A 24,612-nucleotide genomic window follows, 5' to 3' on the forward strand; every position below is an offset into this window, starting at 1 on the left:
TGAGTCAACTCTCAACGCTCGACGCAACGGTGTAAAAATTACGAGTCAACTATGCACAAGAATAAAATATAATATTTAAATAATTCATAATAAGAATAATATTAAATAATAAAAAGTTGTTAATTTAGCATAGTTCAGGGGTCGTAAATAAAAATTCAATTTCATATTTTGCCTATAAAAGGCGATGATTATCGATCAATTTAAAAGCATCCCTTTTTCTATCCTAAAAATCTATTATCAATATCAATATCTAAAAATCTCTATCATAATGTTAATGTAATAAGATATAACAATAATCTTAATTTTAATTTTAAATTATGATAATAATAAGATTTATGATAGAGATCGTTTGAGTGTGTAAGTCGAAATTCTGTCCGTGTAACGCTACGCTATTTTTAATCATTGTAAGTTATGTTCAACCTTTTTATATTAATGTCTCGTAGCTAAGTTATTATTATGCTTATTTAAAACGAAGTAATCATGATGTTGGGCTAATTACTAAAATTGGGTAATTGGGCTTTGTACCATAATTAAGGTTTGGGCAAAAGACCGACACTTGTGGAAATTGGACTATTGACTATTAATAGATGGGGGGTATTGTCTAATTGAGTGACAACTCATTGGAGTCTGTCGAACCTATCTTCAAATTAATTATCCTAATAATTAATAATGATTATGGTTGTCCTATTTAGTGACGTTCATATAGAATCTATTATAATCATTTAATTAATTATTCGGGTTGGGTAATTGATTATTCAAACTGATCAAGTGGGTAAATTAATATTCATATCTAATCAAAACAGGGGTAGATTACATACAGTGATAACTGGTGTAATTGTTGACAGAAGTGATAACTGCGTCACAGTTTAAATCCTTAATTAGTTGGAATATTTGACTTTGGGTATAAGGGTAATTTGACGAGGACACTCGCACTTTATATTTATGACCGATGGACTATTATGGATAAAAACCAGATAGGTATCAAATAAACCATGACAAAGAACAATTAACCCGAGTAACAATTAATTAAAATCAAAACGTCAAACATCATGATTACGGAAGTTTAAATAAGCATAACCCTTTTATTTCATATTCTATCGCAATTTTATTTATTGTTATTTTATTTATCGTCATTTATATATTTTACGCACTTTAATTATTGTCATTTATTTTTACGCTTAAAAATATAAAATCGACAAACCGGTCATTAAACGGTAAAAAAAACCCCCTTTTATAATAATATTACTACTTATATATATATATATTTATATAAATATAGTTTTATAAAAATATAGTACGTAATCACTAGCTCCCTGTGGAACGAACCGGACTTACTAAAAACTACACTACTCTACGATTAGGTACACTGCCTATAGTGTTGTAGCAAGGTTTAGGTATATCCCATCCGTAAATTAATAAAACTTGTGTCATATTTTGTAGTATTTCCTAGTAAAAATAATACTATTTCGTACCCTCACGCTACATCATCAAGTTTTTGGCGCCGCTGCCGGGGAGCGCTAAAACGCTATATTTTTAATTATAATAATATTGAAATAAAATATAATAATATTGAAATAGAATATAATAATATAATAATATTTTAGAATCAAAATTTGATACGTAAAGTTTTAAAAAGTCGTATTTATTAAATACTTCAGGGGTATATTATGTAACTTGTAATTAATAATTTCTATCATATCGCTTTCATGTGAATAGTAAATTAATTAATTTCTTTTCATTTACTATTCATGAATAGTAAATGAATTAAAAAAAATTTTGAAAAAAAATAATAATTATAAAAAAAATTATTAATTTGTAAAAAAAATCGTTTTAAAAAAAAAACAAAAACGTAAAAAAAAAAAAACAAAAACGTAAAAAAAAAAAACAAAAACGTAAAAAAAAAAACGTAAAAAAAAAAAAATTATTAAAAAAATATATATTTTTTTAAGATTTTGTCTATAAAAAAAAAATGTTTTTTTTAGTTTTATTACCTTTAGATTTTTAGACTATAGTCGCAACTTTTAGTATTAAGTTTAGTTTTGCCAAAGTTATTTTTACTTCTAGAATTTTTAGGCTTTGCCGTAAAATCCCTTAAGTGCTTATTCCTTAGACTAAGTTTTAGGTGCTTTAGAATTTTACGACGCCGTATTTCGCACTACTTTCTTATTTTTATTTTTCGACGCCTATTTTTCGACCTTTTTATTTTTCAACATTTTTCGACGCGCAATCTATTTCTTCCTTATTTCTCGATACTCTAGTTTTTAGGACTTAGAATTTTCTATACTTCTTATCTAAATCTTAAAACGGAAAGAAAAATTATTTAAGCGGTTAAATTAATAGACGTTGACATTTTTCTGGTTCGTAGTAATAGTTGGATTTGTTAGTGGCTAGTTGTGGGCTTCCGATTTAAAGGGTCCTGGCTACCTGCTACATCTTTTGGCTATTCGAAACGTGGGCAAAATCAGAAAAGTCTATTAATTGGACAACTTATATAAGTTTTTCTTATTTTTATAACTAATAGGATATTCTGTGAATGCACCGAGCAAAACGTTCACCACCTTTCATACGTTCACCACCTGTAACTCGATCAAGACATCTAGCAAATATTGTCGCCGTTGATTTTTCTTTAGAATCGTCATCTAGTCGAACAAGAACTCCAACTCAAATTTCCGATAATCCATCTTTTGAACCCGACTTCACAATTAAGAACCCGGAGCATATTCAAGGACAATTCCAAGATCTTGAACCACTAATTATTCCTCCTGAGCCACAAACCATTAAATCAGAATCCTCTAGTGATTCGTATTCAACAAATTCAATTATGGAAGTAACGGAACCTCTAAGTATGGAAGATCGAATGAGAGCCACACGCACGGGCCAAGGTCACGCCATTATTAAGCCAGAAGTTAATGCGCCAGATTATGAAATCAAAGGACAAATTCTACACATGGTAACTAACCAATGCCAATTCAGTGGTGCACCGAATGAAGATCCTAACGAACACCTTCGTACGTTTAAAAGAATTTGTACACTATTCAAAATCCGAGAAGTGGAAGATGAGCAGATCTATCTCATGTTGTTTCCCTGGACTTTAAAGGGAGAAGCCAAAGATTGGTTAGAATCGTTACCTGAAGGGGCGATTGACACATGGGATGTTTTAGTTGAAAAATTTCTTAAACAATTCTTTCCGGCATCTAAAGCCGTGAGACTTCAAGGAGAAATTGTTACGTTCGCGCAAAAGCCAAATGAAACATTATATGAGGCGTGGACAAGATTCGGAAGGATGTTGAGAGGATGTCCTCAACACGGTTTAGACACTTATCAAATAGTACAAATATTCTACCAAGGTGTCAACGTTGCTACACGAAAAGACATCGACATAACAGCTGGTGGTTCCATTATGAAGAAAACCGCAACTGAAGCTTACAAAATTATTGATAACACAGCCTCCCACTCGCATGAGTGGCACCAAGAAAAAGATATTTTTCGTTCATCTAAAGTGGCTAGAGCCGATTCTAGCCATGACTTTGATTCCGTTTCAGCAAAAATAGATGCTTTCGAAAGACGAATGGAAAAGATGAATAAAGATATTCACGCAATACGAATCAGTTGTGAGCTATGCGGTGGACCACACTTATTGAAAGATTGTCACATTGAACCAACATTGGAACAACGAGAGAATGTTTCCTATATGAACCAAAGGCCTGGAAATAATTATCAAAATAATTATCAACCGCCAAAGCTAAACTTCAATCGAAATCAAAACATTCTTTACAATCCAAAAGGACCCGAAAATAACTGGTATAACCAACAAGGTCCGAATAACCAACCAACTCAAAACAAAACTTTCAATCAACAAAGACCTGGCTTATATAAATCACAACAACAAACCGAAGAGAAAAAGTCAAATATGGAAGACGTGGTATTCAAGCTAGTTGAATCTCAAACACAATTTATTGAAACTCAAACCCAAACGAACGAGAGATTTGATCAGTCATTAAGAACTCAACAAGCTTCCATTTTGAATCTAGAAAAACACGTAGGTACTCTTGCTAGCATGATGAGTGAGAGGGAACAAGGAAAGCTACCGAGTAATACTGAAGTAAATCCTCGGAATGAGAATGTTAATATGGTTTCAACGAATTCTGAAAAACCAGCACCAGAAGATGGGAAGGTTTTAGATGAGAGTAACAATGAAGAAGTTACACCACCACCACCCGAGTATGTAAAGCCAGTGGTGGCACCATACAAACCACCCATCCCGTTTCCAAGAAAAGGAGTTGAGTATGAGCAAGTGATAGGTAATAAAGATTGTGATACCTCTGGAAAGAAGAAGAAGAAAAAGAATAAGAAAGTGCAAGAAACAAAAGCCGTAAATATAAACCCGGTGAAGACAGTTCCACCAAAACCTCCACCTAGGGTAGGTGATCCGGGTGAATTTATTGTTCCTTGTCTACTTAGTGATTGTGTCATGTATGATGCACTAGCAGATTTAGGTGCAAGTATAAGTGTTATGTCTCTTTCATTATATAAGAGATTAGGTGTAGGTGAGTTAACTCCAACGGATATGAGTGTTCGACTCCTTGATCAAACCATTAAGCACCCAGTTGGAATTGCTGACAACCTACCCGTTCAAGTAGGTAATTTAACCTTTCTAGTCGAATTCATTGTCATTGACATAGAAGAGGACTCAAACGTTCCTCTAATTTTAGGTCGACCATTCTTAGCGTCCACCGGGGCGTTATTTGATGTAAGAAAGGGTAGAATGACACTTAGTAATGATGAGAAATCGATCACCTTTATGATTCGACAGTCTAAATATCCACAAACCAAAACCGTTGAACCGACAAAAACGATTGGTAAGAACCATGTTGTTTTACCAACTCCAACGGTAATGCTTAACAATAATAGAACGCCTAAGTGTGGGGAAAATGAAGTAACACCTAATGATGACTTGATAATAAAGAACCCCATAGTTGATACGAAATTAAATAACCCCGTTATTAACAGTTCAATGAAGAAACTTTTTAAACGGGTTATTGATGCTAAAAGTAAGGGAAACTTTAAGTTATATAACCGGTTAGTATCCAATCTGTCACCTAAAGAAAAGGCGAAGCTAGTTGAATTTTTGGATATTACAGAAAAAGCTGGTCACTGGCTTAAAGCAAAAGTCACAGATATGCAAGTTGATTATGGTCCAAGAGAAATTGATGATGAAGTTAATCACAATTTCGACACCACATCTACCTAAGTGTGAGGAGATTCAAATATTCTAAAAAGAAAATGCTGTTTGGAGTTAGTTGTTCTGTTCTCGTGTAGTTCCGAGAATGGAATTCGATTGGTCTTTTCCGCTAGCAGACACTAAAGAACTAGTTTTCTTCCCCCATTCTGATTTTTTTTAATTTGTAGGTTTTATATGAAATTAATATGCTTTTTAAATTTAAGTTTTGTGTGAATTTAAAAACAAAATTTACTTTATTTCATTAAGTAAAAAAATGATTTCTAAAATTCGTCGTGAGTTGAAGATTAGGTAGTTGAACCGAAATTACTTTAACCGAGGGCGGGACGAGAAATTTTGTTATCATTATTTTTAATTTAATTGATTTAAAGTATGCCAAAAAAAAAATATTAGATTTTATAAATTTTTGAACGTGGGGTAATATACCCAACTTCAAAATTATGTATGTTTGTATTTTATGTTATATACAAAACAGGGTAAAATAACGCACTTTCAAGGACTGTCATTAAGTTCAGAAAAAGGTACTAATTTTGACGACAAGAAACAAAATATCAAATGTGAAATAACAACAATATGTTTGCAAACTCGGTATTTTTAATCATTTTTATACACTAATCACCCTCATGAATTTAAATTTTTACTGATTTCTTGCAAATGAGGGCATTGCAAGATCTCAAGTGTGGGGAAGGGTTATAAATTCTTTCGGGTTTGCACTTGGTTTATTTGCCAAATTTTGTGAAAATTTGAAAAATTTTCAATTAAATGAAGTCAAAATTATGTTTATACATATTTATGAACGGTGAAAACTAGGTGTTAATACCGAAATTATCGTTACCTCGGAAAGGACATAAATTGAGAAACACCCTAAAACGATTGAATTCATTTAAAATGGAATAAAGGAGAATAAAAAAAGCAAAGAAAGAAACTAAGTGTGGGGAGAATGTACCAAGTTATTCAATTAAAAACTATCTATCACATGTTTCTGTAAAGTTATTGCAGGTACTTTTGTTTTGGACGATTTTAATCAGTTTTACCCGATTTACTGTAAGAAAGATGGATCTACACGATGAATCAATTCCATCATTAAAAGGAAGTAAAGTCTTCCGAAAAAGACACGCGCTTCTTGATTTAGGTCATGAAGTTGTCGTCCAGACCAGCTGTAGGTTGACGAAAAATCTAGAAAAGTCATCACTAAAATCAGCAGGAAATCCACGGACCTCAGCATCAAACAGGGTCGCCATGTGGTCAGATTTATCCTAACCATGAGAAGGATTTATCTCGTACAATGGGGGGCACCGTGCAAATTAGCTTGATAAGACTAATGAATCAGATCCCCAGAAAGGATAATCTCCTTAAAGATTAAAAATCAGCTTTTAAGACTGATATTACTCAATCCTAGAGATTGACCTTAAAGATTGAGAATTCAAACTCATGGAATTCAATGATACCTAAACTCGAGCTTGAACGAGAAAATATTTTGATCAAAATTGCAAACCGATTTGTTTTCTGAAAATCCATTTTCAATGCGTTCATTACCATTGAACGTAAAATCCTAGGAATTCACCTGGAATTCATTAGGTCACCTGAACCAAATCGGGTGTCAACCATAAGAATGGTGGTTGCATAGCATGGTCGGAGACAGGACCTTGTGCCAGACCGAAAAATCATAGGATGATCTTTACTATCGCTCCTACCAAGGATAGTTCTAGCATCCGACACGTTAAAAGACCATAATCATCTGCATGTCACGGGACATTGCCTTAACAGTTTCTTGTTCATCGCTTTCCTTTACAACCGGACGGTAGTTTGCCGAAAGGTAATATACGGAACAAGTAAACTGGATGTGTGCTTTCCGATACCGGGATAGCAGTGGATTACACGAACCTAAATGTTTTTAGCCAAAATATTGATCCACAAATATATTTTGCAACACCAATGGTGGATCAAATCAGAAAACTTATCTAGGGTAAAAGCTAGATTGAATTTTCAAAAGATCAAATGTTTTCATAAAGATCCTATTTCCTAAAGGATCTAAATTTTTATAGTCATGTGGGACTGTAAACCGCCTTTCAAATGTGCACTTTGCTTTGGAAACCGAAAGTAAATCGGCTATTTGATTGCAAGTGTCGTTGACCTAAACCCAAGGCAACTGTGGATGACACACCCACCTTTAACCATCATTACTGTCATTGTTTATACCGCTATATCAAAATCACTGATGTACAAAATGTGATGAATAAAAAAGTGATTCATGTATGTTTTTATTTCAAGTTCTGTATTGCTTGAGGACAAGCAACGCTCAAGTGTGGGGATATTTGATAGTGTTCCAAATGAACATATATTTAGTAGCAATATCGTTCCAATATGTAAAGTTTTTAAATGTAATTTCCTTATTTTTAGTTGTAATAGTTAAATAAATAAGTGCGAAGATGAAAGACGCAAATCGCTCGAAAATGAAGATTTAAAGACAAAAACGAAGATTTGAAAGACCAAAACGTCCAAAAAGCTCAAATGTACAAGATACAATTCAAAAGGTTCAATTTATTGATGAGAAACGTCTAAAAATGACAAGAGTACAAGTTACAAAACGCAAAGTACAAGATATTAAATTATACGAAAGGACGTTCGAAAATCCGGAACCGGGACATGAGTCAACTCTCAACGCTCGATGCAACGGTGTAAAAATTACGAGTCAACTATGCACAAGAATAAAATATAATATTTAAATAATTCATAATAAGAATAATATTAAATAATAAAAAGTTGTTAATTTAGCATAGTTCAGGGGTCGTAAATGAAAATTCAATTTCATATTTTGCCTATAAAAGGCGATGATTATCGATCAATTTAAAAGCATCCCTTTTTCTATCCTAAAAATCTATTATCAATATCAATATCTAAAAATCTCTATCATAATGTTAATGTAATAAGATATAACAATAATCTTAATTTTAATTTTAAATTATGATAATAATAAGATTTATGATAGAGATCGTTTGAGTGTGTAAGTCGAAATTCTGTCCGTGTAACGCTACGCTATTTTTAATCATTGTAAGTTATGTTCAACCTTTTTATATTAATGTCTCGTAGCTAAGTTATTATTATGCTTATTTAAAACGAAGTAATCATGATGTTGGGCTAATTACTAAAATTGGGTAATTGGGCTTTGTACCATAATTAAGGTTTGGGCAAAAGACCGACACTTGTGGAAATTGGACTATTGACTATTAATAGATGGGGGGTATTGTCTAATTGAGTGACAACTCATTGGAGTCTGTCGAACCTATCTTCAAATTAATTATCCTAATAATTAATAATGATTATGGTTGTCCTATTTAGTGACGTTCATATGGAATCTATTATAATCATTTAATTAATTATTCGGGTTGGGTAATTGATTATTCAAACTGATCAAGTGGGTAAATTAATATTCATATCTAATCAAAACAGGGGTAGATTACATACAGTGATAACTGGTGTAATTGTTGACAGAAGTGATAACTGCGTCACAGTTTAAATCCTTAATTAGTTGGAATATTTGACTTCGGGTATAAGGGTAATTTGACGAGGACACTCGCACTTTATATTTATGACCGATGGACTATTATGGATAAAAACCAGATAGGTATCAAATAAACCATGACAAAGAACAATTAACCCGAGTAACAATTAATTAAAATCAAAACGTCAAACATCATGATTACGGAAGTTTAAATAAGCATAACCCTTTTATTTCATATTCTATCGCAATTTTATTGTTATTTTATTTATCGTCATTTATATATTCTACGCACTTTAATTATTGTCATTTATCTTTACGCTTAAAAATATAAAATCGACAAACCGGTCATTAAACGGTAAAAAAAACCCCCTTTTATAATAATATTACTACTTATATATATATATATTTATATAAATATAGTTTTATAAAAATATAGTACGTAATCACTAGCTCCCTGTGGAACGAACCGGACTTACTAAAAACTACACTACTCTACGATTAGGTACACTGCCTATAGTGTTGTAGCAAGGTTTAGGTATATCCCATCCGTAAATTAATAAAACTTGTGTCATATTTTGTAGTATTTCCTAGTAAAAATAATACTATTTCGTACCATCACGCTACATCATCAGCACGATTCGCAGATAACCAATCCATCCCAATAACAACATCAAAACTACCAAGTTCAATCGGTACCAAATCTATCTCAAAATCTCTACCAGCTAAACTAATGTTACACTTACGATGCACAGTCTTAGCAGTGAGTACCTTACCATTAGCTATTTCAACAACATAAGTATTGTCTAAAGGAGTTAACGGTGTTTTGATTTTTGGACTTAATTTACTCGACACAAAACTCAAATCATCCCCTGAATTAAATAGTACATAAACTGATAAATCGTTGACCGAGAACGTACCAGTAACAAGTTTAGGATCTTCCTCAGCATCCCTGGCGTTAATGTTGAACGCTCTACCACACACAGTCTCTGCAGTCTTCTTGTTGGGACAGGCATCACGGAAATGCCCCGGCTTCCCACACTCGTAACAAACTCTCGGATTACCACCATTATTCGACTTTCCATTGCCATTACCATTACCACCTCTATTACCAGCATTATTACCATTATTACCACCTGCAGCAGGAGTAGCAGAACCCGGCAGAAGCACCGTACAATCCTTAGCAATGTGTCCCTGTTTGGAACACCTCTTGCAAGTCACGGTACAGAAACCATCATGAGCCTTGTAACAACGTGGACACACACGCTGACTGCGGTTATTCGAACCAGAAGTATCTTGCTTTTTCTGCTGATTCTGGTTTTGATTGCGGTTATTATCCCACTTTCTCTTCCCATTATCAACTTTCTTAACAGCCTCTTCACTGGGTTCGATTACAGCAGCCTTACTTCTTCTCAAGATCTTATCATTCAACTTATGAGCCATTAACACCTCGGCCTCCATAGTCTGGGGCTCACTAGATTCAACTCCATGTTCAATTTTCTCAGATAACCCATCAATGTAAGCTTCAATCTTGAGATTCCCATCGGCATAAACATTAGGGCACAACAAAGTCAACTCAAAGAATCTCTGCTCGTAGGCATCTAATTCGGTGCCCTTCATTTTCAAGTTTTTAAGTTCAACCTCTAACTTCTTAAGCTCACCCCTAGGACGGTAGCGGGTGATCATTCTTTCCTTGAAATTATTCCAAGTTAACCCATAAGCCACATCATTTCCCAAACTATTAACCAAGCTGTTCCACCAGGTCAATGCACAATCCTTCAAAGTGCAGCAAGCAAAACTAACCTTGTCTTCCTCTCGGACTCGACTAACCCTGAAAATAGACTCGATTTTCTCGAACCAGCGGGTAAGTCCTATGGGTCCTTCTGTACCACTGAATTCCTGTGGACGACTAGCCATGAACGTTTTGTGAGAGCATCCCACCTGATTATTGTTCGCATTAGCATTTTCATTAGCATTCACTGCCATAGCAGCAGCTATTCCTTTGGTAACAAGACATTGGATACGGGCTTCATTGGACTCTCTAGGAGGCATGATCTTCAAAACAGAATAACACAATCGTTAGTACTAAGAATAATACCAGTGTTATAAAGGAATAGATCGAACACGAAAAGATTAACCATTAAAATAATAGTCAGTAACCACTATGAGTAATAACATGACAATTATGATTGTTATAGAAATAACCACCACATGCATACATATTTTATGATAACATCATACAACATACATAGCACCTAACATACATGATCTACATTACGCATAATATAACATGCCAAGAGTCACAACATCAGAAATAAAATGTGATAATGATAATAGATGTCATAAAAATAACCATCCATACATAATGAAAAACATCCCATAACAAAATCTTAATAAAATCCTCGGCAAAACGCCGTACATAACCCAAAAAATGTATGTATGAAAGGACATTAAGTTTTATGAAATAAGTAATCAATCATGAATCATCATATCACATTTGCTTAGAGCGGGTGTGATAAGCTGGGCCAGCATGAGTCTTAGCAGGTGGCTCATACTTTCGCAACTTTCCTTTCACTTCTTCCAACTCTTCCTTCAAAACACGAACTGTGCTCTCTAGAGCCTCGAACCTAGCATCAACTTCACGGTTACGCTTACGACTCTCGATCCCAACATTGTTCTTGAAGCTAACAAACGAATCCATACTAGCTCGTATCTGGTCCATCATCTAGTTATGTGGCAAAGTATGCATACAATCACTAAGAGCATTAATATGCGTCACTTCATTGTAAGCCCTGTTCATATGGGTAAGGGTGGAAAAGTAGTAGTGAACAGGATCATCGATCTCTGGTTGATCAGCACGGCGTCTGGCAGCAGCCGGAGGAGCAGGAGCAGCAACTGAGTTATCGCTGTAAGTCGACATCTGCAAACAGTAAAACAGCAAACCACATGCCAAAAGATATAAATGCTAATGATATAACACATCCGAAATGAAATGCATAATAATGCTATAGCAAAAGGGTCGGGCTGTAGACTAGACTCTAATACACCCTAAGAACCACGAGTTGACCACATTAAGACCGCCTAGTGTAGTGACCAGAACTTTTCCATGTTTATATATATTAATTGAGATTGATATTTACATGATTAAATGTTTCCAACATGTTAAGCAATCAAACTTGTTAAGACTTGATTAATTGAAATATGTTTCATATAGACAATTGACCACCCAAGTTGACCGGCGATTCACGAACGTTAAAACTTGTAAAAACGACATGACGATATATATATGGATATACATATGGTTAACATGAGATTATGATAAGTAATTATCTCCATAAGTATATTAACAATGAGTTATATACATATAAACAAGACTACTAACTTAAGGATTTCGAAACGAGACATATATGTAACGATTATCGTTGTAACGACATTTAAATGTATATATATCATATTAAGATATATTAATATATCATAATATCATGATAATATAATAATTTAACATCTCATTAGATATAATAAACAATGGGTTAACAACATTAATTGAGATCGTTAACTTAAAGGTTTCAAAACAACACTTACATGTAACGACTAACGATGACTTAACGACTCAGTTAAAATGTATATACATGTAGTGTATTTAGATGTATTAAAATACTTTTGAAAGACTTCAAGACATATATCAAAACACTCATACTTAACGAAAATGGTTACAGTTACTTTTCCATTCTTTTCTTTCATCAAGAATTCTAGTCGTATTCTTACCCGTATTATACACAGCTTCAAAACGTACTTACTATGAGTATATACCAATAGGAACTAGCATGGGATTCCACTCTTGATTATGTCATGTATGACTAATCAATTTTAACTTCTACCATGAGCTAGTCAACTAACTAGAACTCCTTTTAACCCCACTCACCACTCACCAATTACCACTCATCATTCACTCCATTTCACTTCCAATTCTCTTTCTAATTCTCTCTCAACACACACACACTATTATGAACGTATTATTCCAGTAGTTAATCATCATCTTCATCAAAAAACACTTCAAGAATCAAGCTATAATCATCATAGGAAGAACACTTCAAGAACACTTCAAAAATCCCTTCAAGTTTACTAATTTACTTCCAAGCTTTCTAATCCATTCCAAGTAATCATAAAAGATCAAGAAACCTTTGTTATATACAGTAGGTTATCTTTCTTATTCAAGGTAATATTCATATTCAAACTTTGATTCAATTTCTATAACTATAAACTATCTTAATTCGAGTAAAAATCTTACTTGAACTTGTTTTTGTGTCATGATCCTACTTCAAGAACTTTCAAGCCATCCAAGATCCTTTGAAGCTAGATCATTTCTTGTCACTTCCAGTAGGTTTACCTACTAAACTTGAGGTAGTAATAATGTTCATAACATCATTCGATTCATATATATAAAACTATCTTATTCGAAGGTTTAAACTCGTAATCACTAGAACATAGTTTAGTTAATTCTAAACTTGTTCGCAAACAAAAGTTAATCCTTCTAACTTGACTTTTAAAATTAACTACGCACATGTTCTATATCTATATTATATGCTAACTTAATGATTTAAAACCTGGAAACACGAAAAACACCGTAAAACTGGATTTACGCCGTCGTAGTAACACCGCGGGCTGTTTTGGGTTAGTTAATTAAAAACTATGATAAACTTTGATTTAAAAGTTGTTATTCTGAGAAAATGATTTTTATTATGAACATTAAACTATATCCAAAAATTATGGTTAAACTCAAAGTGGAAGTATGTTTTCTAAAATGGTCATCTAGACGTCGTTCTTTCGACTGAAATGACTACCTTTACAAAAATGACTTGTAACTTATTTTTCCAACTATAAACCTATACTTTTCTGTTTAGATTCATAAAATAGAGTTCAATATGAAACCATAGCAATTTGATTCACTCAAAACGGATTTAAAATGAAGAAGTTATGGGTAAAACAAGATTGGATAATTTTTCTCATTTTAGCTACGTGAAAATTGGTAACAAATCTATTCCAACCATAACTTAATCAACTTGTATTGTATATTATGTAATCTTGAGATACCATAGAAACGTATAAAATGGTTCGACCTATCATGTCGACACATCTATATATATTTCGGAACAACCATAGACACTCTATATGTGAATGTTGGAGTTAGCTATACAGGGTTGAGGTTGATTCCAAAATATATATAGTTTGAGTTGTGATCAATACTGAGATACGTATACACTGGGTCGTGGATTGATTCAAGATAATATTTATCGATTTATTTCTGTACATCTAACTGTGGACAACTAGTTGTAGGTTACTAACGAGGACAGCTGACTTAATAAACTTAAAACATCAAAATATATTAAAAGTGTTGTAAATATATTTTAAACATACTTTGATATATATGTATATATTGTTATAGGTTCGTGAATCAACCAGTGGCCAAGTCTTACTTCCCGACGAAGTAAAAATCTGTGAAAGTGAGTTATAGTCCCACTTTTAAAATCTAATATTTTTGGGATGAGAATACATGCAGGTTTTATAAATGATTTACAAAATAGACACAAGTACGTGAAACTACATTCTATGGTTGAATTATCGAAATCGAATATGCCCCTTTTTATTAAGTCTGGTAATCTAAGAATTAGGGAACAGACACCCTAATTGACGCGAATCCTAAAGATAGATCTATTGGGCCTAACAAACCCCATCCAAAGTACCGGATGCTTTAGTACTTCGAAATTTATATCATATCCGAAGGATGTCCCGGAATGATGGGGATATTCTTATATATATGCATCTTGTTAATGTCGGTTACCAGGTGTTCACCATATGAATGATTTTTATCTCTATGTATAGGATGTGTATTGAAATATGAAATCTTGTGGTCTATTGTTACGATTTAATATATATAGGTTAAACCTATAACTCACCAACATTTTTGTTGACGTTTAAAGCATGTTTATTCTCAGGTTAATACTAAGAGCTTCCGCTGTTGCATACTAAAATAAGGACAAGATTTGGAGTCCATGTTTGTATGATATTGTGTAAAAACTGCATTCAAGAAACTGATTTCGATGTAACATATTTGTATTGTAAACCATTATGTAATGGTCGTGTGTAAACAGGATATTTTAGATTATCATTATTTGATAATCTACGTAAAGCTTTTTAAACCTTTATTTATGAAATAAAGGTTATGGTTTGTTTTAAAAATGAATGCAGTCTTTGAAAAACGTCTCATATAGAGGTCAAAACCTCGCAACGAAATCAATTAATATGGAACGTTTTTAATCAATAAGAACGGGACATTTCAGTTGGTATCAGAGCGTTGGTCATAGAGAACTAGAAAATTTGCATTAGTGTGTCTTATCGAGTTTGTTAGGATGCATTAGTGAGTCTGGACTTCGACCGTGTTTTCTTTAAAAATGATTGCTTAACATTTTTGTTGGAAACTATATATATTTAACATATGAATATTATGTGATATATTAATCTCTTAACGTGTTTGATATTATGTGATAGATGTCTACCTCTAGAACAAGTCCCATTGACTCACCTAATAATAATGAAGAGTCAAATGTAAATTGGAATGATTCGTGGACTGATTCACAAGTTCCCGAAGAGGAACCGGAAGAAGAGTCGGAACCGGAAGAAGAATCGGAACCGGAAGAAGAATCAGAACTGGAAGAAGAAATAGAACCGGTGGGGGAAATAATAAAACGGTTAAGTAAAAGAGAATCCTCAACCAACCGACCAAGGTTAATTATGGTCAATGGTGTTTCCGCCAAGGAAGCAAAATATTGGGAGGATTACCAATTCTCCGATGAATCGGATTCTGACGAGAATTCCGATGATGTTATAGAAATTACCCCAACTGAATTTAAAAAGGCAAAAGAAAATAATAAGGGAAAGGGCATAAAAATAGAGAAATCTAATTCCAACCCCGATGAACTTTATATGTATCGTCAACCCCCGAAGTCCTTAAGTTGTAACAATGACCCGAGAACCTCTAAACCACCAGGTTTTTCTAAACCAATGTGGACAACGACGGCTCGTATTAGGGGAACATCATATATCCCTAGAAACTTGGCAAAACGAACCAAAACCGAACAAGAAGAAACGAGCGAGTCGGAATAAGATAGTTGTATTCGTGTGGTGTAATATATGTAATATAGTGTGCTTATGCTTTATGATATATGTAAAAATTGCTTGTATTAATAAGTATTTTTTTATGAATCTAACTCTTGTCTATTTTACAGTATAAAAACACAAAATGGATAGACAACCCAATATTTTTAGAGACCTACCCGGAGACATGATTGATGAAATATTGTCTAGAGTCGGTCAGAATTCCTCGGCACAACTATTTAAGGCGAGATCAGTTTGTAAGACATTCGAAGAACGTTCCAAGAATGCCTTGGTTTATAAAAGGCTTTCGTTCGAAAGATGGGGGATATCACATTGGGAAATCCATAAGTTACGATGTGTTTACTTTGACGCATATATTGCGGGGAACCCAAATGCTATTTTACGCAACGGGTTAAGAAATTATTTTGACTCAGTATATCCGAATATAGGACTTCGTGATTTAGAAAAAAAGCGGCTAACATGCAACATAAAGAAGCATGTTATGCTTACGGGTTAGTAATGTTCGCTTCTCACCAAAGTGAGAACAAGAACATCGGGCTACAACTATTAAACAAAACGTTCCCACAAGTGACGGAGTCGGTAATTGGGGTAAGAAATGAGGTTTTTAGGTTATTACGAGACTGTTGGTCATTACGTAACCCTCGTCCCTTTGACGACGTTACAACACGCTGTCTTATCAATGGCCATAACGGTTATGTTCCACAAGACCAAGGATGGGAAGTAGTCCTAGTAAAACCAGAATGCATGACTTGTTTCTGGACGTATGAATTACGTGTCTTTATTGCCTTTGCTGAATGACTTGTGTACTAGCTAGAATTATCTTCACAACTATCTTGTATCAAAGTTATTGTGTGCTATATTTCATGCTTTATGTAAAATAAGCGGTATTGTAAGTTTGTAAAATATTGTATAAAAGTTTGAACGCGAAATATTATTACAATCAGTTTTTCATATAGAATTGTAGTAGTTGAATTGTATATTAGCTACTAAGTATGAACTTAACGGGTAGGTACTACCCGAATTTAAACTTATAAAACGCTAATATGAAGAAAAATCTTTTATAAATGAGTTCATATTATGCTACGAAATACTATTAACTACTCTTAATATTCTGTATGATTAACTTGTTCCATTTGACTATTTTGAAGGAAATGGCATCGACTACTCGACACACCGTGAATATGAATGAAGAGGAATTCCGTACTTTTGTAGCTTCAAACATAGCCGCAGTACAGGTTGCGCTACATACCAACAATAACATTGGATCTGGCAGTACAGGAAATCGTGTAGGATGCACCTACAAAGAATTCACTGCCTGCAAATCTTTGGAATTTGATGGAACCGAAGGACCGATCGGATTGAAACGGTGGACCGAGAAGGTCGAATCGGTGTTTTCCATAAGTAAGTGTACTGAAGAGGACAAAGTGAAGTACGCTATGCATACCTTCACAGGTTCTGCATTAACATGGTGGAATACCTATCTAGAGCAAGTGGGACAAGATGATGCGTACGCACTACCGTGGTCAGCATTCAAGCACTTGATGAACGAGAAGTACCGTCCCAGAACCGAGGTCAATAAGCTCAAGACAGAACTTAGAGGGTTACGAACCCAAGGATTTGATATTACCACGTACGAAAGAGGATTCACAGAATTGTGCCTATTGTGTCCGGGAGCATTCGAAGATGAGGAAGAGAAGATCGACGCGTTTGTGAAAGGATTACCGGAAAGAATCCAAGAAGATATAAGTTCACACGAGCCCGCCTCCATACAACAGGCATGTAGAATGGCTCACAAACTAGTGAACCAGATTGAAGAAAGAATTAAAGAACAGACTGCTGAAGAGGCCAATGTGAAGCAAGTCAAAAGAAAGTGGGAGGAAAACGGTGATAAGAATCACCAATACAACAACAACAGCAATTACAACAATAATCGCAACAATTATCCCAACAATCGCAACATCAATCGCAACTACAACAAACGGCCCAACAACAACAACAACAACAACAACAACAACAACAACAGCAACTACAACAATCATCCCAACAACAATAATAACCGCAACAACAACAACAATCAGAAGCAGCTATGCCAAAGGTGTGAAAAGTATCACTCGGGGTTCTGCACCAAATTTTGCAACAAGTGTAAAAGAAATGGTCATAGCGCAGCGAAGTGTGAGGTCTACGGACCAGGGGTTAATAGAACGAAAGGAATAAATGGTGTCGGAACGAGTAATGGCGGAGCAAGTAGTGTCGGAGCAAGTTATGCCAATGTAGTTTATTATAAATGTGGAAAACCGGGCCACATTATTAGAAATTGCCCGAACCAGGAGAACACGAATGGACAAGGCCGCGGAAGAGTTTTCAATATTAATGCGGCAGAGGCACAGGAAGACTCGGAGCTTGTTACGGGTACGTTTCTTATTGACAATAAATCTGCTTACGTTTTATTTGATTTGGGTGCGGATAGAAGCTATATGAGTAGAGATTTTTGTGCTAAATTAAGTTGTCCATTGACGCCTTTGGATAGTAAATTTTTACTCGAATTAGCAAATGGTAAATTAATTTCAGCAGATAATATATGTCGGAATCGAGAAATTAAACTGGTTAGCGAAACATTTAAGATTGATTTGATACCAGTAGAGTTAGGGAGTTTTGATGTGATAATCGGTATGGACTGGTTGAAAGAAGTGAAAGCAGAGATCGTTTGTTACAAAAATGCAATTCGCATTATACGAGAAAAAGGAAAACCCTTAATGGTGTACGGAGAAAAGGGCAACACGAAGCTACATATTATTAGTAATTTGAAGGCACAAAAACTAATAAGAAAAGGTTGCTATGCTGTTCTAGCACACGTCGAGAAAGTACAAACTGAAGAAAAGAGCATCAATGATGTTCCCATTGCAAAAGAATTTCCCGATGTATTTCCGAAAGAATTACCGGGATTACCCCCACAGCGATCCGTTGAATTTCAAATAGATCTTGTACCAGGAGCTGCACCAATAGCTCGTGCTCCTTACAGACTCACACCCAGCGAGATGAAAGAACTGCAAAGCCAATTACAAGAACTTTTAGAGCGTGGTTTCATTCGACCAAGCACATCACTGTGGGGAGCTCCTGTTTTGTTTGTCAAGAAGAAAGATGGTACATTCAGGTTGTGTATCGACTACCGAGAGTTGAACAAACTTACCATCAAGAACCGCTACCCACTACCGAGAATCGATGACTTATTTGATCAACTACAAGGCTTGTCTGTTTATTCAAAGATTGACTTACGTTCCGGGTATCATCAAATGCGGGTGAAAGAAGATGATATTCCAAAGACTGCTTTCAGAACACGTTACGGTCATTACGAGTTTATGGTCATGCCGCTTGGTTTAACTAATGCACCAGCTGTGTTCATGGACCTTATGAACCGAGTGTGTGGACCATACCTTGACAAGTTTGTCATTGTTTTCATTGATGACATACTTATTTACTCAAAGAATGACCAAGAACACGGTGAACATTTGAGAAAGGTGTTAGAAGTATTGAGGAAGGAAGAATTGTACGCTAAGTTTTCAAAGTGTGCATTTTGGTTGGAAGAAGTTCAATTCCTCGGTCACATAGTGAACAAAGAAGGTATTAAGGTGGATCCGGCAAAGATAGAAATTGTTGAATAGTGGGAAACCCCGAAAACTCCGAAACACATACGCCAGTTTTTAGGACTAGCTGGTTACTACAGAAGGTTCATCCAAGACTTTTCCAGAATAGCAAAACCCTTGACTGCATTAACGCATAAAGGGAAGAAATTTGAATGGAATGATGAACAAGAGAAAGCGTTTCAGTTATTGAAGAAAAAGCTAACTACGACACCTATATTGTCATTGCCTGAAGGGAATGATGATTTTGTGATTTATTGTGACGCATCAAAGCAAGGTCTCGGTTGTGTATTAATGCAACGAACGAAGGTGATTGCTTATGCGTCTAGACAATTGAAGATTCACGAACAAAATTATACGACGCATGATTTGGAATTAGGCGCGGTTGTTTTTGCATTAAAGACTTGGAGGCACTACTTATATGGGGTCAAAAGTATTATATATACCGACCACAAAAGTCTTCAACACATATTTAATCAGAAACAACTGAATATGAGGCAGCGTAGGTGGATTGAATTATTGAATGATTACGACTTTGAGATTCGTTACCACCCGGGGAAGGCAAATGTGGTAGCCGATGCCTTGAGCAGGAAGGACAGAGAACCCATTCGAGTAAAATCTATGAATATAATGATTCACAATAACCTTACTACTCAAATAAAAGAGGCGCAACAAGGAGTTTTAAAAGAGGGAAATTTAAAAGATGAAATACCCAAAGGATCGGAGAAACATCTTAATATTCGGGAAGACGGAACCCAGTATAGGGCTGAAAGGATTTGGGTACTAAAATTTGGAGATATGAGAGAAATGGTACTTAGAGAAGCTCATAAAACCAGATACTCAATACATCCTGGAACGGGGAAGATGTACAAGGATCTCAGGAAATATTTTTGGTGGCCGGGTATGAAAGCCGATGTTGCTAAATACGTAGGAGAATGTTTGACGTGTTCTAAGGTCAAAGCTGAGCATCAGAAACCATCGGGTCTACTTCAACAACCCGAAATTCCGGAATGGAAATGGGAAAACATTACCATGGATTTCATCACTAAATTGCCAAGGACTGCAAGTGGTTTTGATACTATTTGGGTAATAGTTGATCGTCTCACCAAATCAGCACATTTCTTGCCAATAAGAGAAGATGACAAGATGGAGAAGTTAGCACGACTGTATTTGAAGGAAGTCGTCTCCAGACATGGAATACCAATCTCTATTACCTCTGATAGGGATGGCAGATTTATTTCAAGATTCTGGCAGACATTACAGCAAGCATTAGGAACTCGTCTAGACATGAGTACTGCCTATCATCCACAAACTGATGGGCAGAGCTAAAGGACGATACAAATGCTTGAAGACATGCTACGAGCATGTGTTATTGATTTCGGAAACAGTTGGGATCGACATCTACCATTAGGAGAATTTTCCTACATCAACAGCTACCATTCAAACATTGAGATGGCGCCGTTTGAAGCACTTTATGGTAGAAAGTGCAGGTCTCCGATTTTTTGGAGTGAAGTGGGGGATAGACAGATTACGGGTCAGGAGATTATAGAAGAAACTACAGAGAAGATCATCCAAATTCAACAACGGTTGAAAACCGCCCAAAGTCGACAAAAGAGCTACGCTGACATTAAAAGAAAAGATATAGAATTTGAAATTGGAGAGATGGTCATGCTTAAAGTTGCACCTTGGAAAGGCGTTGTTCGATTTGGTAAACGAGGGAAATTAAATCCAAGGTATATTGGACCATTCAAGATTATTGATCGTGTCGGACCAGTAGCTTACCGACTTGAGTTACCTCAACAACTCGCGGCTGTACATAACACTTTCCACGTCTCGAATTTGAAGAAATGTTTTGCTAAAGAAAATCTCACTATTCCGTTAGATGAAATCCAAATCAACGAAAAACTCCAATTCATCGAAGAACCCGTCGAAATAATGGATCGTGAGGTTAAAAGACTTAAGCAAAACAAGATACCAATTGTTAAGGTTCGATGGAATGCTCGTAGAGGACCCGAGTTCACCTGGGAGCGTGAATATCAGATGAAGAAGAAATACCCGCATCTATTTCCAGAAGATTCGTCAACACCTTCAACAGCTTTAAATTTCGGGACGAAATTTATTTAACGGGTAGGTACTGTAGTGACCCGAACTATTCCATGTTTATATATATTAATTGAGATTGATATTTACATGATTAAATGTTTCCAACATTTTAAGCAATCAAACTTGTTAAGAGTTGATTAATTGAAATATGTTTCATATAGACAATTGACCACCCAAGTTGACCGGCGATTCACGAACGTTAAAACTTGTAAAAACGACATGACGATCTATATATGGATATACATATGGTTAACATGAGATTATGATAAGTAAGTATCTCCATAAGTATATTAACAATGAGTTATATACATATAAACAAGACTACTAACTTAAGGATTTCGAAACGAGACATATATGTAACGATTATCGTTGTAACGACATTTAAATGTATATATATCATATTAAGATATATTAATATATCATAATATCATGATAATATAATAATTTAACATCTCATTAGATATAATAAACAATGGGTTAACAACATTAATTGAGATCGTTAACTTAAAGGTTTCAAAACAACACTTACATGTAACGACTAACGATGACTTAACGACTCAGTTAAAATGTATATACATGTAGTGTATTTAGATGTATTAAAATACTTTTGGAAGACTTCAAGACATATATCAAAACACTCATACTTAACAAAAATGGTTACAGTTACTTTTCCATTCTTTTCTTTCATCAAGAATTCTAGTCGTATTCTTACCCGTATTATACACAGCTTCAAAACGTACTTACTATGAGTATATACTAATAGGAACTAGCATGGGATTCCACTCTTGATTATGTCATGTATGACTAATCAATTTTAACTTCTACCATGAGCTAGTCAACTAACTAGAACTCCTTTTAAACCCACTCACCACTCACCAATTACCACTCATCATTCACTCCATTTCACTTCCAATTCTCTTTCTAATTCTCTCTCAACACACACACACTATTATGAACGTATTATTCCAGTAGTTAATCATCATCTTCATCAAAAATCACTTCAAGAATCAAGCTATAATCATCATAGGAAGAACACTTCAAGAACACTTCAAAAATCCCTTCAAGTTTACTAATTTACTTCCAAGCTTTCTAATCCATTCCAAGTAATCATCTAAGATCAAGAAACCTTTGTTATATACAGTAGGTTATCTTTCTTATTCAAGGTAATATTCATATTCAAACTTTGATTCAATTTCTATAACTATAAACTATCTTAATTCGAGTAAAAATCTTACTTGAACTTGTTTTTGTGTCATGATCCTACTTCAAGAACTTTCAAGCCATCCAAGATCCTTTGAAGCTAGATCATTTCTTGTCACTTCCAGTAGGTTTACCTACTAAACTTGAGGTAGTAATGATGTTCATAACATCATTCGATTCATATATATATAACTATCTTATTCGAAGGTTTAAACTCGTAATCACTAGAACATAGTTTAGTTAATTCTAAACTTGTTCGCAAACAAAAGTTAATCCTTCTAACTTGACTTTTAAAATTAACTACGCACATGTTCTATATCTATATGATATGCTAACTTAATGATTTAAAACCTGGAAACACGAAAAACACCGTAAAACCGGATTTACGCTGTCGTAGTAACACCGCGGGCTGTTTTGGGCTAGTTAATTAAAATCTATGATAAACTTTGATTTAAAAAATGTTATTCTAAGAAAATGATTTTTATTATGAACATGAAACTATATCCAAAAATTATGGTTAAACTCAAAGTGGAAGTATGTTTTCTAAAATGGTCATCTAGACGTCGTTCTTTCGACTGAAATGACTACTTTTACAAAAACGACTTGTAACTTATTTTTCCGACTATAAACCTATACTTTTATGTTAAGATTCATAAAATAGAGTTCAATATGAAACCATAGCAATTTGATTCACTCAAAACGGATTTAAAATGAAGAAGTTATGGGTAAAACAAGATTGGATAATTTTTCTCATTTTAGCTACGTGAAAATTGATAACAAATCTATTCCAACCATAACTTAATCAACTTGTATTGTATATTATGTAATCTTGAGATACCATAGACACGTATACAATGTTTCGACCTATCATGTCGACACATCTATATATATTTCGGAACAACCATAGACACTCTATATGTGAATGTTGGAGTTAGCTATACAGGGTTGAGGTTGATTCCAAAATATATATAGTTTGAGTTGTGATCAATACTGAGATACGTATACACTGGGTCGTGGATTGATTCAAGATAATATTTATCGATTTATTTCTGTACATCTAACTGTGGACAACTAGTTGTAGGTTACTAACGAGGACAGCTGACTTAATAAACTTAAAACATCAAAATATATTAAAAGTGTTGTAAATATATTTTAAACATACTTTGATATATATGTATATATTGTTATAGGTTCGTGAATCAACCAGTGGCCAAGTCTTACTTCCCGACGAAGTAAAAATCTGTGAAAGTGAGTTATAGTCCCACTTTTAAAATCTAATATTTTTGGGATGAGAATACATGCAGGTTTTATAAATGATTTACAAAATAGACACAAGTACGTGAAACTACATTCTATGGTTGAATTATCGAAATCGAATATGCCCCTTTTTATTAAGTCTGGTAATCTAAGAATTAGGGAACAGACATCCTAATTGACGCGAATCCTAAAGATAGATCTATTGGGCCTAACAAACCCCATCCAAAGTACCGGATGCTTTAGTACTTCGAAATTTATATCATATCCGAAGGGTGTCCCGGAATGATGGGGATATTATTATATATATGCATCTTGTTAATGTCGGTTACCTGGTGTTCACCATATGAATGATTTTTATCTCTATGTATGGGATGTGTATTGAAATATGAAATCTTGTGGTCTATTGTTACGATTTGATATATATAGGTTAAACCTATAACTCACCAACATTTTTGTTGACGTTTAAAGCATGTTTATTCTCAGGTGAATACTAAGAGCTTCCA

Source organism: Rutidosis leptorrhynchoides, chromosome 8, assembly GCF_046630445.1.
Source record: "Rutidosis leptorrhynchoides isolate AG116_Rl617_1_P2 chromosome 8, CSIRO_AGI_Rlap_v1, whole genome shotgun sequence".
In the NCBI taxonomy this organism is placed as follows: Eukaryota; Viridiplantae; Streptophyta; class Magnoliopsida; order Asterales; family Asteraceae; genus Rutidosis; species Rutidosis leptorrhynchoides.